This window comes from Sphaerodactylus townsendi, unplaced genomic scaffold, assembly GCF_021028975.2.
Source record: "Sphaerodactylus townsendi isolate TG3544 unplaced genomic scaffold, MPM_Stown_v2.3 scaffold_181, whole genome shotgun sequence".
NCBI classification, from domain to species: domain Eukaryota; kingdom Metazoa; phylum Chordata; class Lepidosauria; order Squamata; family Sphaerodactylidae; genus Sphaerodactylus; species Sphaerodactylus townsendi.
Genome location: NW_025950343.1, coordinates 1 through 16,429, shown reverse-complemented (window position 1 = coordinate 16,429; position 16,429 = coordinate 1). Strand labels below are relative to the sequence as shown.

Here is a 16,429-nt window from a genome sequence, read left to right as displayed (position 1 = left end):
TAAATAAATAAATAAATAAATAAATAAATAAATAAATAAATAAATAATGCTGCAGGAAACCTGGATATTTGGAGTGATGAGCGCGCGTCTAATGGTGAGTGGGGAATCGACCTAGCTTGTGCACTCCAACACATGCCAGCTGGATGACTTTGAACTAGTCACAGATCTTCAGAGCTCTCTCAGCCCCACCTACCTCACAGGGTGTTTGTTGTGAAGAGGGAAGGGAAAAGAGTTTGTAAGCCCCTTTGAGTCTCCTTATAGGAGAGAGGGAGATCAATCCAACTCTTCTTCTAGGTAATCTTGATCCTGGCACATGGCCCATTAGATTTTTTCCCCCCGTTATTTATTCATGCAACAGGATTTTCTCAGAAAAGCCAACTTGTTTGCTGAGACAACACCCCATTCCCCTCTGCCAGCTCTTCTGATTGACATCTTAGGTCTTTTTAAGGCAGAGCGACTGGATGCAAGTTCAGTGGTGGCTTTCGACTTCCCACAGGTTGTCTCAAGTATTTGGAACTGTCCAAATCTCTGAAAATATCCAAATCCCTTCAGTGACAATGAAGGTTTGGATCCTGCTTCTTCTGGCTGGGGCTGCCTTTACCTTGGTGTTTGCAGGTCAGTAAATGACAGTCACATTCTTTCTGTCATTCCTGTTTGGTGTGTCTTCTTCAGTAGGTGACTTCAAGGCTTGGTGGGGACTGAGGCGGCTTATCTGAATAGGCAATCTTGTTGCTCAGAATAGGAGAATTATAGGGTTTCTCACTAGGAAAATCTTCAGGGGGGGGGGATACAGTCCCACCACATTCAATATGTTGTGTGATGGAGGCTCTTGAACCCACATTCTTTCCAGTACAGCCCTTCTTCCTTCATGTTCTTTTCCCTGTAGCCTTTTCTTTTCCATGTAGCCTTTTCCATGTAGCCTTTCCAAGGAGCAGCAGTGGCGTAGGAGGTTAAAAGCTCGTGTATCTAATCTGGAGGAACCGGGTTTGATTCCCAGCTCTGTCGCCTGAGCTGTGGAGGCTTATCTGGGGAATCCAGGTTAGCCTGTGCATGCCCACACACGCCAGCTGGGTGACCTTGGGCTAGTCACAGCTTCTCGGAGCTCTCTCAGCCCCACCTACCTCACAGGGTGTTTGTTGTGAGGGGGGAAGGGAAATGAGATTGTCAGCTCCTTTGAGTCTCCTGCAGGAGAGAAAGGGGGGATATAAATCCAAACTCTTCTTCTTCTTCTTTAGGTCACCTTGAGATATGCAGTCACAATTACAAAACCCCACAAAGAAGGAGCACAGTTCCCCATCCCAAGATTCAAGGGGGGGGGGGGAGGAATGTCCAAAGGGCTGCAAAATTGCTCGTTGGCCTGGTTTAGAGATGACAAGCTCTGATGTTTCTGTTCTGTCCCTATCTAGAGAGTGATGAAGAAGACCCAAGTCCAGGAACTCCCAGTAAGTATCTTGGCACACGCGGTCTGATGGTTTATTTTCAGCAAAACATCCATCTTTTTTGAGCTGGAAAGGAATAAAGGGAAGAGCTTCCAAGGCATGCAATGGAGACGCTTTGTACTCAGTCTGGTGTGAAGAATGGGCCAAAGTGCTTCTGCATTAAGCATTAAGCATTAAGCATTTTATTGTCATTGTGCACGCACAACGAAATTTACAGCAGCATTCCTCGATGCATACAATTTCAGACTCATACATCATACTCATACAGTTTCATACAATACATCGTGCATCATTCTGCCCCGAATATGTAATAGTTTTCCTGTTACTTTTGGAGTAGACAACCACCATTGAGTCATGTGCGATAATATATAGGTGTGTGGTCCAACAGCTAGGAAAAAGTGCTCCTATGGTTGCTGTGGTGGTTTGTCAGATGGGTGTTTCCGGCCCATTTGGGTCAGTGCTTTAGTGCTCTACTGGTGGTCTGGGGGTAAATGTATGACAATTATCTGCCTTTAATTCAAATGTGCATTGCTATCTTTCTTAAAATCACTTATGGTAAATCACAGTCCAGAAGTACTGGCACCGATTGATTTTCGTGTAGTTTTCCTATATGTATGGAGAGCCAGCAGGGGATAGTGGTTAAAAGCAGGATGACTCTAATCTACAATAATCTACAATACTACATTAAAAGAGCAGCCGCGACTTACTGCAGCTGCCATTGCTGGTGAGGGACAGCCTCCTTGGTGGCTGCTGCCTTCCCTGTTGCCTCGCAAGCTTCCAATAGCTCGCGAGGCTTTAGGCTCACAGTGCCACACAGGCACCGCAAGCCTCCAGGGTGCCAGGTAGTGACGCCTGGCGCCCTGACGTCACTGGGGAGGTGGGGCCAGGTGGCCTATTTTAGGCCAGACCCGGCCTGACCTCTCCCCATTTGTCGGTGCGAGCACGTTTTCCCACCCACCTCTCCCTGTTTTTTGGCATTATGTCAATGCATGTTTGTTATGTTAGAGGGTTGGCGGATTGTGCATGGGAGACTGATCTTTAGCTTGGGGACAGCGGGCGAAATACCCGCTTTATTGGAACCTCCTTATGAGGATTGGGGTGGAGCAAGCCAAGGGGTAATCTGCCCAGACGTGGGCTTCTGTGGCTTGCGCCCCTGGCAGCAAAGAGTCTTCAGGAAGTGGCAACCGCCCATCTGGAATCTCACAGCTGCTCCAGCGTGTGATAATTTTTCATCATCTGGGGGACAGCACTCGTGCTGCCCAGTACACAGATCAGACCCCCATGCTGCGCCTTACGCTTTGTTTACCTTGAACCAATTTACCACATACAGAATGATGTTGTATTTTACATTTATTCATGGAAAAGCTAGGAAGATTATTAGTTCCTTCCGTCAAGCAGCAATGTAAATGTTTTGGTTGAAGATTGTAAATAAATATTATTAATTACATTCATTAAACATCAGCATAAAAACATATGGACAGATTATTAATTAGGATTTAGAATATCCTTAAAGTAATAATTAAAACATTAAAAAATGGTGCTCTAGAAGTGGTTCCCTCGCTTCAGTCTCGTTGGCAAGTTAAAAGGGGAATGACTGTTGATCAGGCTGAGATGGGTGCTGGGGAAAGCATCATGGAGAGTCCTAAAAAATAGCTAGGAGACATGAAACTAAGGCCCTTTCCGTGCGCAGCCCTGACTTCCCCTGCAGCCGGAGAGGTGGCTCCACGTGGAGCCGCCTCTTGGTGGTCCCCCTCCACTCATCTTCTTGTGTAGTGTCCCTCTGGAGGACTACAGAGACCCGCCCACGCTGCCCTGCGACATCCAGAGGTCGCAGGGCAGCGTGGGTGGGTCTCTGCAGACCTCCAGAGGGACGCTGCACAAGAAGGTGAGTGGAGCCAACGGGGAAAGCAGCAGCTTCCCAGCAGTGCGGTTCATACCGCACCGCCGGGAAGACGCTGCTTATCAATAACCTCGCTCATTGAGTGAGGTTTGCAGGGGCGGCTTCATGCCGCCCGAGGAAAGCCAGGACGGCGCTGCTGCGCAGCAGCAACGCGTCCTGTGTGAATGCTCTCCCAGGGACGGCATTTTTGTCGTCCCTGGGACGCTGTATTTGGCCCGTGCGGAAAGGGCCTTACTCGGACCCAGCAAAGGAGATCAGTTGGTGTAAACAATCACATTCTCAACCATAGGCCTGGCAGAACATCTTGCAGGCCCTGTGAAACTGAGCTAGGTCCCTTGAGGTCTGGTTCTCATTAGATACAGAGTTCTCCCAAGCTGGGGCCATGGGTGAAAAAGCCTGGCTTAAGACAGATGGATATTTCTTGGACCAGGGACCACTTTTGCCCATGGCAGCCAGCTGGGGACAATGTTGTGGGAGAAGGCATTGAGCATCTTGGATGCGTGCAAGGTGCTCCCAATAGCATATATCCTGCCTTGGACTGGAAGCCATTTATCCAGCCCAAAGAACCTTCCTACAGCCTAAGTGACTCTTGAGATGGAGGCAGAGCCATTTCATTTGGAGCAAGATGCTTTAGGCTGGAGGAGGGCTCCACACATTGCTCACTGGAGTGTTGGGTCCTGACCACTGTTTCTCTTTGCCTTCAAACTCCCCTTGCCAGCACACCCTGAAGGCAGCCAGAGCCTTCTATTGCTGGAGGATGCCATGCGTGGCACAGGGAACAAGAACTGATACGAAAGCAAGACACTGCTCCATGTAAGAAGAAGAAGAAGAGGAGTTTGGATTTATATCCCCCCTTTCTCTCTTGTAGGAGACTCAAAGGGGCTGACAATCTCCTTGCCCTTCCTCCCTCACAACAAACACCCTGTGAGGTAGGTGGGGCTGAGAGAGCTCCGAGAAGCTGTGACTAGTAAAATGGGTGCTTCTCAGAAGAAGGAAAGAACGGGTGGGGGTTTTATTCTGATTTCCTCTACTTTCAAGGAATCGCATAGCAGCTTACAATGGCCTTCCCTTTTCCTCCCCATGACATATACCTGATGAGACAGGCGGGATTGAGGGAGTTCTGAGAGACTATCCCAAGTCACCCAGAAGGCTTTACGTGTAGGAGCGGGGAAACAAATCAAGTTTGCCAGCTAAGAGTCCACCACTCATGGGGAGGGGGGAGGAATCAAATCTGGTTTTCCAGATTTGAGTCTGCCACTCTTAACCACTACACCATGCAGGTTCAAAGACTTTGGGACTCAAATTTGTCCGTCAAACCATGGGTGGGAGGGTGGTGGGCAGTTTGCACCTTCCCAGTGTCCTATGCCTAGCTAAACAAAGAAGGAAGAGGAGGAGGAGTTTGGATTTATATCCCCCCTTTCTCTCCTGCAGGAGACTCAAAGGGGCTGACAATCTCCTTGCCCTTCCCCCCTCACAACAAACACCCTGTGAGGTGGGTGGGGCTGAGAGAGCTCCGAGAAGCTGTGACTAGCCCAAGGTCACCCAGCTGGCGTGTGTGGGAGTGCACAGGCTAGTCTGAATTCCCCAGATAAGCCTCCACAGCTCAGGTGGCAGAGCTGGGAATCAAACCCGGTTCCTCCAGATTAGATACACGAGCTCTTAACCTCCTACGCCACTGCAGGTCTTTATTTGTTCACTCCAAAAATGAGAAAATCAGTTGACCTTTGTTTATTCTAATTTGTAGCCACCTCAGCACTGACTTGTATCCATCACAGTTATTAATCTATATTCAGGAAATAGTTGAAAGCTTTCTCTTGTATCCCGGATGGCACATCTCACCTTTTGTCTCTTTTGTTTGTTCCCCAGAAAAGCAATCAATTTATTGTCCTCTGGCTTATTGGCAGCTTAGCTCAAATCACCTCAGGACTCATTTTGGAGTATAAATATTAGTCCTTTGGCCGTTGTGTGTGTGTGTGTGTGTGTGTGTGTGTCTGTCTGTCTGTCTGTCTGTCTGTCTGTCTGTCTGTCTGTCTGTCTGTCTGAGATCCGTCTTGCCCCATATGTCCCAAATTGGCCTCTGCGCTCAGCAGAGGCAAATTTACTGGTGATCCCTGGCCCCTCAATGATGCGGCTGGCCTCCACCCGGGCCAGAGCCTTTACAGCTTCCTGGCTCCCCGGTGGAACGCCACCTCCAGCGCTACGCTGGCCCTGGGCGGGATCTTTAATGAATTTCTGCAGGGCCTGCAAGACAGAAAGTTGTTCCACCGGGCCTTTGAGAGCTCCGGCCGCTGATGTTATTCCCACTTCTAAAATCTGTGGACCCTGTCGCTCTCCTCCTCTTCTTTCCTCCTCTTTTCTAGGGACTTAGTAGACTAATCGTAATTTTGATAGATGCTGCATTTTAATGGGGGTTCCATTTTAACATATAGAGCCATATTTAATAACTATTTTAAAAATTTAGATTTTATTTGTGCTCTATTCATTCATAGTTTTGTTCATCTTCGGGAGGGCGATTATTATTATTATTATTATTATTAGTATTATTATTATTATTATTATTATTATTATTATTATTGTTATTATTATTATTATTATTATTATTATTATTATTATTATTATTATTATTATTATTACATTAATAATACAATAATAACAATAATTATAATAATAATAATAATAATCATAATAATAATAATAATAATAATAATAATAATAATAATAATCCATGAGCACACCACAAGCTGTGTGGGTCCCTCATTCTGTTCCTGGAAACAGTGGCCATTTCCTTCTTCAGTGCTACTTTATTGGACCTCACTGTCTGCAAGACTGGCAACTATTGTCCATTCCAATAACCTTATACAAAGTTAATCGTTTATTGGCATTTAGATTGCACATAATAATCGAGAACTTTAAAAATCACAATAATTCACTTTCTACTTTCTAACTTTTCAGCAAGAAACTTAGTAACCGTGACAATAATTCTGGAATATGATAATTCAGTAAAATTTGAACAATGTCATCCTTATTTGTGAGGTCTTTAGAATGGATTAGGGGAAAGATAAAGGTATTACGTGGTATTGGCAATCCAAGATGATATGTTGGATTGTGTCAAGGAAACTTGAAGAACATATACATGTTCTCTCCTGCAGCAGAATCTTCTGTTATTTCCCAGTCAGTATCTTTGAGGGAAGGACATTGAAATGGGCTAACATACAAGTTCTACGATTTGAAGGGATGTCTAAGTTGTGAAAATATTGAGCCATTCTTCCATAGGACATTCTTCCAAACAACTTCCATTGTTTCTTTCTTAGTTCTTTATGCACACACGCGCGCGCGCTAGATTAAATAGATACAACTTGGGTTTTTCATTATTTTTATTATTAATAAAACTCTTCTTATTTACAACAGACTGTTTAAGAGTTTTCTGCCTGGAAAATCCCTGTATACATAGGTCACTGATTCCTGTTACTCCCTTTCATTTCCTCCAGTTAATTTCCCCAACTAAAAGTGGAGACATATTGCTTAAGGGTTCACACCAGACAGACTTTCCCACCACTACAAAATTCACAAGAAGGGATAAAGCAGACGAGAAAGCAGTCAGTACTCTCTGTTTCCCCCCCATAATCTGCATCCTGGTTGTACCAAATGGAAGGGGGAGGGAACAGTCACATATTGTTCAGAAGACAAGTTGACCAATCATCATTCCAGGTCTCCTGGTGGATACTGTACTGCTTGAAGGGAAGCTACATGTCTTTAAAGGCACCATAGAGTAATTCCAGACAGGATCCTGGACTGCTAAATGCATACAGCATCAGCCAAGCCTAATTCTCTCAAAGTTATTCTGGCTTTGAACAAGGATGACATTGCTAATATATTTTTCTCTCTGTTTCCAGGTCCTGGAGACATACCAGTCAACAGCGCCTGTCACTTATCTGGCCCTTTATTCAGTTTCTTGGATGGTGTAGTATTTGGACACTAGCAGGCCTCAGGTCCCCAGAAGAATTCATCCAGCCCCCAAGATGATACACTCCTTAGCAGTCAATTTGTGAGAGAAAAAAATAATGCCAATAAAATAGATACCATTGAAGGGGAAAGTTGTGAAAATGCTTACTTATTCTTTAGCTTCGTTTTTGTTTTGTTTTTTTGGTCATGATGAAATGCAGCTCTATAGAATATCTTTAATGTCAAGCATGTGGTGCCTCTTCAACTGTAATAACCCCACTGGTCCTGGGGCAGATGCGTGCATTCCTTTCTACTAAATGGCAACCACTGCACCTATGACGGGATGCACTTGTAACCTCAGCTTGTGGGTTCTGTGGGGCAGTACTTGGAAGGAGTTGCAAAGAACCAAATGTAAACAAAACAGTTTACTTCTCTTTACAAATAACATTAAACATCAACATTTAACATTACAATTCAAGGTCCTGTTCAGGTTGCATTTCAAGTCCCTCTAGCTACAGTCTACTGATACTGCCAAGTCCAATTCTTCTTTGCAAGTGGGTTGGCTCCTGAAGACTCCAAGGGCTTGATGAATACAGGATGCAACATGATGAAGGCTCTTAGGAGAACTCTCACCCATTACAACCACAAAAAGAAGCCCTCCCAAAACAATAAACTCCAACATTTACAACATTGCAAAAACAAACAACTACCTTTCCCAGTAGCTCCCAATATTATTGCAGTTTTACCTTAACAAGGTGTTAAGGGCTTATACAACCCTCAAGGTCCCCAGTCTGGTAGCCTTAGTCTTCTCCAAAGAGTTCCTGCAGCCTTTTCTGCTGCTCTGAGTCTCCCACCCCTTGACTGGTTCAACTCCATTTCAAGTATTGGGGCATACACACTGTTATGCACCATGTCCCAACTGCCCAGGGAGGGGGGGGGGCATCATCACAGCTGACTTTCAGCAACTCTGTAGGGGATTTTCCTAAGGCAAGAGACCTTCCGAGGTGGCTTCTTGCCACACTAAGGTCTCTATATCATGCCCCTGGTGTTTCTTGGGGACTTCCCCTAACCAAATACCTCTGCTGTGATTGGAGCTGGAGCTTGTGTTATCAATTCTCCAAGGTCACCCGGAAAAGTTTCTATGGCAGAGTGGGGATTCGAACCTGGGTTTCCCAGATCCTAGTTTGACACCTTTACCATTGCACCACACTGGCTTTCCCTTAACTGCCCGTAGATCACATTAATACTAACCAAGGTTTCATTCCGCACATGCAGAATAATGCACTTTCTTAAACTGCTTTCAGTGCTCTTTTTTTTGAAGCTGTATGGAATGGCAAAATCCACTTGCAAACAAAGTTGGTGAAAGTGGTTTGAAAAACGCATTATTTTGCACATGTGAGGAAGGGGCCAGAGTTAGCAAGTGCCTCAGGAATATGAAACCCTACAACAGGACAACACTTTCCCCGGATTATCAAGCAAGCTCCCTTATCCCTTTGAGTTGAGATAATGTCAAGTCTTCAGTCATTTTTTTTAATCTGCAATAGAAAACTGTTGCCTTTTTTCTTTAACAAAAAACAATAGCATTTATAAGAATTTGACTGAAATGCATATGCTTTTGGAAAGATGAACAGTCCAAACTCCATTTTGCTACAGTTCAACCATCTCTAACTTTTATTAGTTAAATTTTTGCTGTTTTGTCTAAGTGGTCGCAAAGTTATTTCTTTATAAAGTGATATTCCCAGATAAACAGAATCTATCATAAGCGGTACAGAAGAGGGCATGTAACTTCAGCCTGTGGTCCAAGCAGTATTCCCGTATCTGTATAAAACCCAGGTGTGCTCTTGTTTGAATCCCCGCATCTATCTGGAAATAGTTGTTCCGAAGCGCATATTTAGTGAAGCTGATAGGACACTTGCAGCAGAATCTTCTTTGATGCCACTTTTCCTAGACCATACAACTTCAGGCTACATGGATAGTGCCGATCGAGTACCGGGTCATGTTTAAAGTTCTGGTTTTGACCTTTAAAGCCATTCTCAGCGCCTTTGGCCCTGCATATCTAAGGGACCGTCTCTTCTCCTATATCGCCTCTTCTAGGCCTCCTCTCGCTTCATCGGAGGCGGACCTGTTGGTGATCCTTTTGGCCCTGCGATCCGGCTGGCCTCTACAAGGGCTGTGGCTTTTACGGTTCTGGCCCCTACCTGGTGGAACAGGCTTCCAGGTGAGATCAGGGCCCTGCGGGATTTACAAAGTTTCCGCAGGGCCTGTAAAACGGACCTGTTCCGCCAGGCGTTTGGCCAGCCAGGATGATATCAACCGCAATAATAAGTAAACATCTGGCCTCCCGTGGGTTCATAAAAGGGGGAATAGAATAGCTGAAGCCATCTCTAGTTTAAAATTTTATGTATTTTAACTAATTTATATTTATATTTATGATGTTTTAAATTTTTATGTTGTTGGAAACCGCCCTGAGCCTTCGGGGAGGGCGGTATACAAATATAATAAATAAATAAATAAATAAATAAATAAATAAATAAATAAATAAAATAAGGTCTGATGAAAGAATGTTTTCCTGTGATTAAACAAAAGTATACGCATGTGGCGGGACAGGAAGTCATACCTGATGCACTTGTTGCCTCTAGCTCAGGGGTAGGGAACCTGCAGCTCTCCAGATGTTCAGGAACTACAATTCCCATCAGCCTCTGTCAGCATGGCCAATTGGCCATGCTGGTAGGGGCTGATGGGAATTGTAGTTCCTGAACATCTGGAGAGCCGCAGGTTCCCTACTCCTGCTCTAGCTACTGGGGGCCATCCCCTCTTTTTCTACACCCTATTGCCTGAGAGGGGGAAGAGAGTCCACACCCTTGACACGTGACGGCAATGGCGGCAACTGGGACAAGCCACTCCGTACGTCCCCAACATGGAGGTCCCCAACATAGAAGAAAAATAAGAGAAGCGTTTGGATTTATATCTCCCTTTCTCTCTGCAGGAGACTCAAAGGGGCTTACAATCTCCTTGCCCTTCCCCCCTCACAACAAACACCCTGTGAGGTAGGTGGGGCTGAGAGAGCTCCGAGAAGCTGTGACTAGCCCAAGCTGGCGTGTGTGGGAGTACACAAGCTAATCTGAATTCCCCAGATAAGCCTCCACAGCTCAGGTGGCAGAGCTGGGAATCAAATCCGGTTCCTCCAGATTAGATACACGAGCTCTTAACCTCCTACGCCACTGCTGCTCCATAGAGCACATGAGCGCCCTAATGCCCCTGATACTTTTCTTAGTGCCCACCAAGTGCTTCAAAAATCATCCTCAAATGCGAAGTCATTGATAGGAATACTTCACTCCCTGGAGTGTTGTGGCTGGCTCCGTATCTCCTACGGCAGGCATTTTGCAATTATGTCCAGCATTTTGTGTGAGAATTGCAAAGGTGCCCACAGACTTTAAAGGTGCTGTGTGGTTTCCGGGCTGTATGGCCGTGTTCTAGCAGCATTCTCTCCTGACGTTTCGCCTGCATCTGTGGCTGGCATCTTCACAGGATCTGATAAGGGTTGGGACTTTAAAGGGTTTAAAGGGTTGGGACCCCCTGATTTAGAACACCCTGCTATTTTTCTTCTCATGGGGAGCAGAAGGGTATAGTGCACCTAGCTCCTCCTCTTCCCAAACCTTGGTTCCCAGAAGTTTCCACCCTTGAGGCCTCAAATCAGAAAGTGAGGGGATCTGCAACACTGTTCAGCCCCTTCTCCTTTCAATGTAAGGAACCAGAAGGACTAGAATCAAAGTAACTTGAAAAGTTCCTTTATTCTTAAACTTCCATGATGCACAATACACGGAATGCGGACTCTGACCTTTTCCCGCCAAACCGCTGCTTTTACGAGCGTTTCTGCCCCCTCCCACAGCCCATAAGACAACCTTCCCCAAACTCCAAACCCGGTTCTCACACAAGCAGAAAGCAAGACTTCACACGCATATGATAAGCACAGACAGCAAGGTTACTGATAACAGTCCTCCCGGGCACGTAGCCCAGTCCATGGAATGTTACCAAGGCCGTGGCTGAGGAGCAGAAAACAGCTATCACCCCACAACCTTACATTCACCTGTTGATCCTCCTCATTCAAGAGATAGTGGTCAGACCTTTTCCATGGCTGTCTTCCCTTCCTTTTCAAAGATGGATCTGTGTCCTGTTGGGTTTAGCCTCTCCCAAGCATTCTCAGCAGCAGGAGGCCAGGTAAGTTGCCTAATAGTAACCCACCTCCATCCTGGAAGTTTCTGCTCCACTGCGGACACAAGGTGTGTTCAAACACCTCTAGTAGCCCACCTCATTGTTGTGCCGGGTCCAATTTCCAACTTCCACAGAGACCCCACACTCTGCTGTGGGTGAACCGGAGATCAGCTTTGAAAGTCACTCAGTTGTGCCAGCGTTGGCTTTGCTGCAGAGCCAGAGGAGCAATCTGTAAGTGTTGGGTAAGCTACTGTTCGTTACCTGTGCAAAAAAAAAACAATAGCAGTCAGGGGCCCTTTCCCCACCTACCCGTTTGCTTTCTGCGTGCTACTGCCCCCAAATGGCCCGTGGTCCAGTGATGCTCCCCACGAGTCGAGGCGTGACAACGCAGCCGCCCTTCTCTGTGCTCTAACGACCCTTCAGTGCTGTCATCTCTGGCAGCTGAAGAATTGGCACCTTCTGATGACTGCCCAGCAGCTCTCTGCAGGTGAGTGCGGAACATAAACGAGGGGCGGAAATCCCTGGCAGCTCAGAGTAAGCGCGCACTGCAAAGCGTGATAGTGGGGAAAAGGTACAGCATGGTCATGTTAGCACAGGGGCCAAGAGCACTTTCTCTCCATCACGTCTCATTCACCAACTCTCTCGTTTTCTTGCCGTAATGTGGAGGCAAGGGTTTCTCCCAAAACCTTTGAAATGCAAACCAAATGTCTGGCAATATTGTCAGATGGGGAGAACCTGAAACACTCAAAGACATTGGGGTGGATTTCATATTGATTTCACAAAGTGGGGCAGACCAAATTATATATATGCAGGCAGCTGGCTGCAACGCTGTAATGATTGCACCACCCGTGCGGCTCCCATAGATGCTTCTGAAAGACGTCAGGACAACTTAACAAGTAAAAAAAAGCTTCTCTCTGCCACCAAGAACCCTCTCTGGGAGGGCACAAAAGAGTGACGCAAGTCTGAATCCCGGCCCCAGGCGTAACAGCGCATATGGCTGGGAGGGAGCCAACTAATGTCAGCTCTTCCCCAGCCTGCCCCCACTACATCAGCAGTCGCCGGGGTGCTCAGACATTGCATCTGACAATGCCAGTGCCACAGTACACTGGTGGGAGTGCCCTCTCTGTCAGGGTAATTGAGGCCCAGGAAAGGAAAATCCACGAATGCAGCTGCATGCTGCTTCCATCATCAGATCCCCCCCCCCCCCGGCAGCCTCGATGGGATATTATTGTGCCTTGGTGGGGTCTCAAGGCAACCTTGCTTTGCAAGCAGAGGTGGATTGCCCTTGCCTTTCTCTGCATGGCTACCCAGGTCTTCCTTCATGGTCTTCCATCTGCTGTACTAGCCATGGCTACTCCCTGTTTAGCTTCCAAGATGTGGCAACAAGTTTAGGATTATTTGGGACGTATTCATGCTATTTGTGTGGATATACATGATCTTGTCAGATCTCATTGAGCCCAGGGTCATCCCTAGTCGTTAGTTGGATGGGAGACTGCCAAGGAGGTCAGGCGTCCCAGGAGTCACAAATGCAGAGGCAAGCTTGAGCAACCACCTCTGTTGGGCTCTTGCCTTGTAAGCTGTTCCAGGTCTCCATAAATTGGCTGTGACTTGATAACACTTTCCATTGCTGTGTATTGCTCAAGGGCATGGAAGCACCCTAACCCTAACCCTAACCCTAAGCAGACGGGAATATTACAGGTGAAGAAACCCTCACCTAACACCAGTGATGAAGGGAGGGGGAACTGCACCCGGGGCATGAGCTGCCCGCCTGCCCCCGCTCCACCCCATCCTGTCACACCCCGACATGCCCACACCCTTGACACATGACAGCAATGGCGGCACCTGGGACAAGCCACTCCGTATGTCCCCGATTCCCCATTGCTGCTACACATCTGCCTAACACTTTATTTCATAGATGAATTTTAGTGCAATATTGTTGAGTTTCATGTCACCACATGAATTAATTTAAAAATAGTATTAAAATATTAAAACTTATGGGGGGAGGGGTTTAAACAAAAATAAGGAACCTGCAACGTGCTCCCCAAATTCTGCTTTATTTGAAGGGGAAAAAAAGACAATGAAAGGAGTACATTTTGCTGCAATTAACTCATCTCTATGTTTATTAAGTACATGTTAATTTCATCATTTGGCAAATCAAGTTTTTCTACCATGTTATTATTAGATAATCAAAATCCATCCGAAGGGGTAACAGACAAGGATGTTAAATTCCAGACGTTTAACCAAACAACAACCACCAACGTCGTGGCTGGAAGGGACCTGGACTGCCCTCACCATGATCGTGGTCATGATCGTGGTCATGATCGTGACCATGATCGTGGTCATGATCGTGACCATGATCGTGACCATGATCGTGGTCATGATCGTGGTCCTGATCATGGCCAGAAGGACCCACCCCCCCTACATCATGGTCAGCAAGATCTTCTATGTCAGCATGAGTGTCAGGGTTGGCAGGATCTTCAGCATCTCCTGTGTGAGAATCTGCAAGAGAAATAATGACTTTTATATGGTAAAAAATAATAACCATCATTGATACAGGTAGTTTGGGGGAGAAAGAGGGTATGTGGATTTCTACACAAGTACTTGCTTGATCCTAGCATCATCACAGCCCAGAAACCATTGACTGAAATATATTTAGTGGAGCCGATGGGCTCATGCAGCAAAGTCACATGGTATCTGTCTTCACAGACTTCACCACATCAAACTATGGGCATGGAATCTCATGGATGAATGCTTTTCTTAATTTTTTTTTTAAGTTACATGCCTGGTGGAACACTCTGGCTGGGAGACCAGGGCTCTGTGGGATTTAATAGAGTTCCTCAGGTCCTGGAAGACAGAGTTGTTCTACTGGACATAGAAAGAAGAGGTGTAGCACAGCCTTCTACGTGGTTTCCTGTTTTCCTACCTACCAGGCAGGGTTTTAGTTCCAAGAAACATTGTAATATGAGTTTGTCCATCTGTAGAATGGTTCAGTTTAGAGAAATTGTATATAAGAGAGGTGGATGGGCTTCCTTGAGAAGAAGAGGGGAAATGAATTGTGTTCTAGTTGTTTTCCAACCCCTTCAATGCCATTTTGAGCAATGCCATTCTTCTAACCTTACTGACTTCAATTGACTCAGAGGGGTGTTAGTCCAGTTTGGATGGCTGTGTTCACAATGCCACGCTACATTTTTTGAGCATCAATGTTCATACCAGTTGAGTGACGTTGGGCCGAAAAAGTAGTTTGAGCCGAGTATAAAATGTGTTTTATAATGTGTAGGAAATATTTCATTTATTCTGATCTTTAAAAGAAGACTAATTCTCATAGGCCATTTCCGCACGGGCGGAAAATGACGGCCTGGAGACGGTAAAAACACCGTCTCCAGGCTGCCATTCGCACGGGCGGCGCAGCTGCAGCGCAGCCGCGCCGCCCCTGCGCCGGCAGGCTGGCCCGCAGCCGGCGAATTCCGAGAACGCTAAGAAGCGTTCTTTTGGGAATACGCCGCAGTGAAGCCGCTGCCGAGCGAACGGCAGCGGCTTCACGGCGCCTCCCCGACCCGGCACTCACCTTGTCCCTGGGCCTCCGGCGCGTCGCTGAGCAGGCGCGCAGGGCCAGGGGGGCGTGTCCCCAGGCCTCGGCGACGCGCCGGAGGCCCAGGGACAAGCCGGGTCGTGCGGGCGCCGGCACTCCGCGGCGCCGGCTGCCCGCCTCTTCCCGGGACCGTCCGTGCGGACGGTCCCAGCGTCTTCGGGTCGGCGCGAGAAGCGCCGACCCAGCCATTTCCGCTGCCATGCGGAAACGGCCCTAGTTATATTACTTGAATAAGGATAGATAAGAATGACTTTTATAACTTAGAAAATGATAAAAATCAAGACTATATATAGATATAACTATAGATACACACACACACATATATATGTATACACACTGAATAAACATTCACAGATAAAATTTTCACAGATATATATATATATATATATGAATTTTATCCGTGAAAGTTTATTTAGTGTGTACACACAAACACACACACACACAAATGTGTATGTGTGTGTAAGCTTTGTCAGTTTTATCCATGAAAGTTTATGAAGTTTTATATTGATAAATTTATAATTATATTACATTATTTCTTTCTTTAAACATAAAATTAATAAAATATATATTTAAAAATGTGTTCTAGATGGTATATTATCCTAAAGGTATTGCTAAATTTAATAAGGATTATAGTGGTAAGTGTTAGAAATGTCAAAACACAGATGCAATTTTTTAAATATGTGGTAGACATGCAAATAAGCAAAAAAAAAAATAGTGGATTAAGGTTCATGATGAATTCCAAAAACTAATGAAACTTAAGTTTATATTAGATCCAAAAAGTATGCTGTTAAATATTCTGCCAGTTCATCTATCCAAAGTCTGTAATTAGTTGTTTAAGAACGTGGTTATGGCAGGTAGAATTGCATTTGCAGCAAGATGAAAATCAGAACATTCTCCAGGTCTTACAGAATGGATAAACACCTTAACAGACTATGCAATGGCAAAGCTGACATCTCCATTCACCATTTAAAAGATGTCATCAAAGCAAGATCAATGTATTGTCGAAGGCTTTCACGGCCGGAATCACTTGGGTGCTGTGTGGTTTCCGGGCTGTCTGGCCGTGTTCTAGCAGCATTCTCTCCTGACGTTTCGCCTGCATCTGTGGCTGGCATCTTCAGAGGATCTGATGTTGGGAAAGCAAGTGGAGTCTATATATATCTGTTGGAGTGTCCAGGGTGGGTGGAGAAACATGGTCTGTGAGTAACAAAGAGTTGAGGGCATCTGAATAGAAGTATGAGTAACAATGAAGACTATAGCATGGGAGTAACACTGGAGATAGCAAGGTCACTGGTGGGAGCATCTGAATAGAAGTATCCTGGCCTTTGTTTGAAGTATCCTGAATAGAAG

General features: G+C 45.8%; 1 long non-coding RNA gene across 1 annotated transcript; it reads left to right on the top strand.

Annotated features, from left to right (window-relative positions):
* Nucleotides 1-478: 478 nt before the first annotated feature.
* Nucleotides 479-7,433, top strand: LOC125425061. The gene is made up of 3 exons (XR_007243314.1): nt 479-615; nt 1,407-1,442; nt 7,233-7,433. It is a non-coding gene; the product is annotated as an uncharacterized LOC125425061 (long non-coding RNA).
* Nucleotides 7,434-16,429: the final 8,996 nt, after the last annotated feature.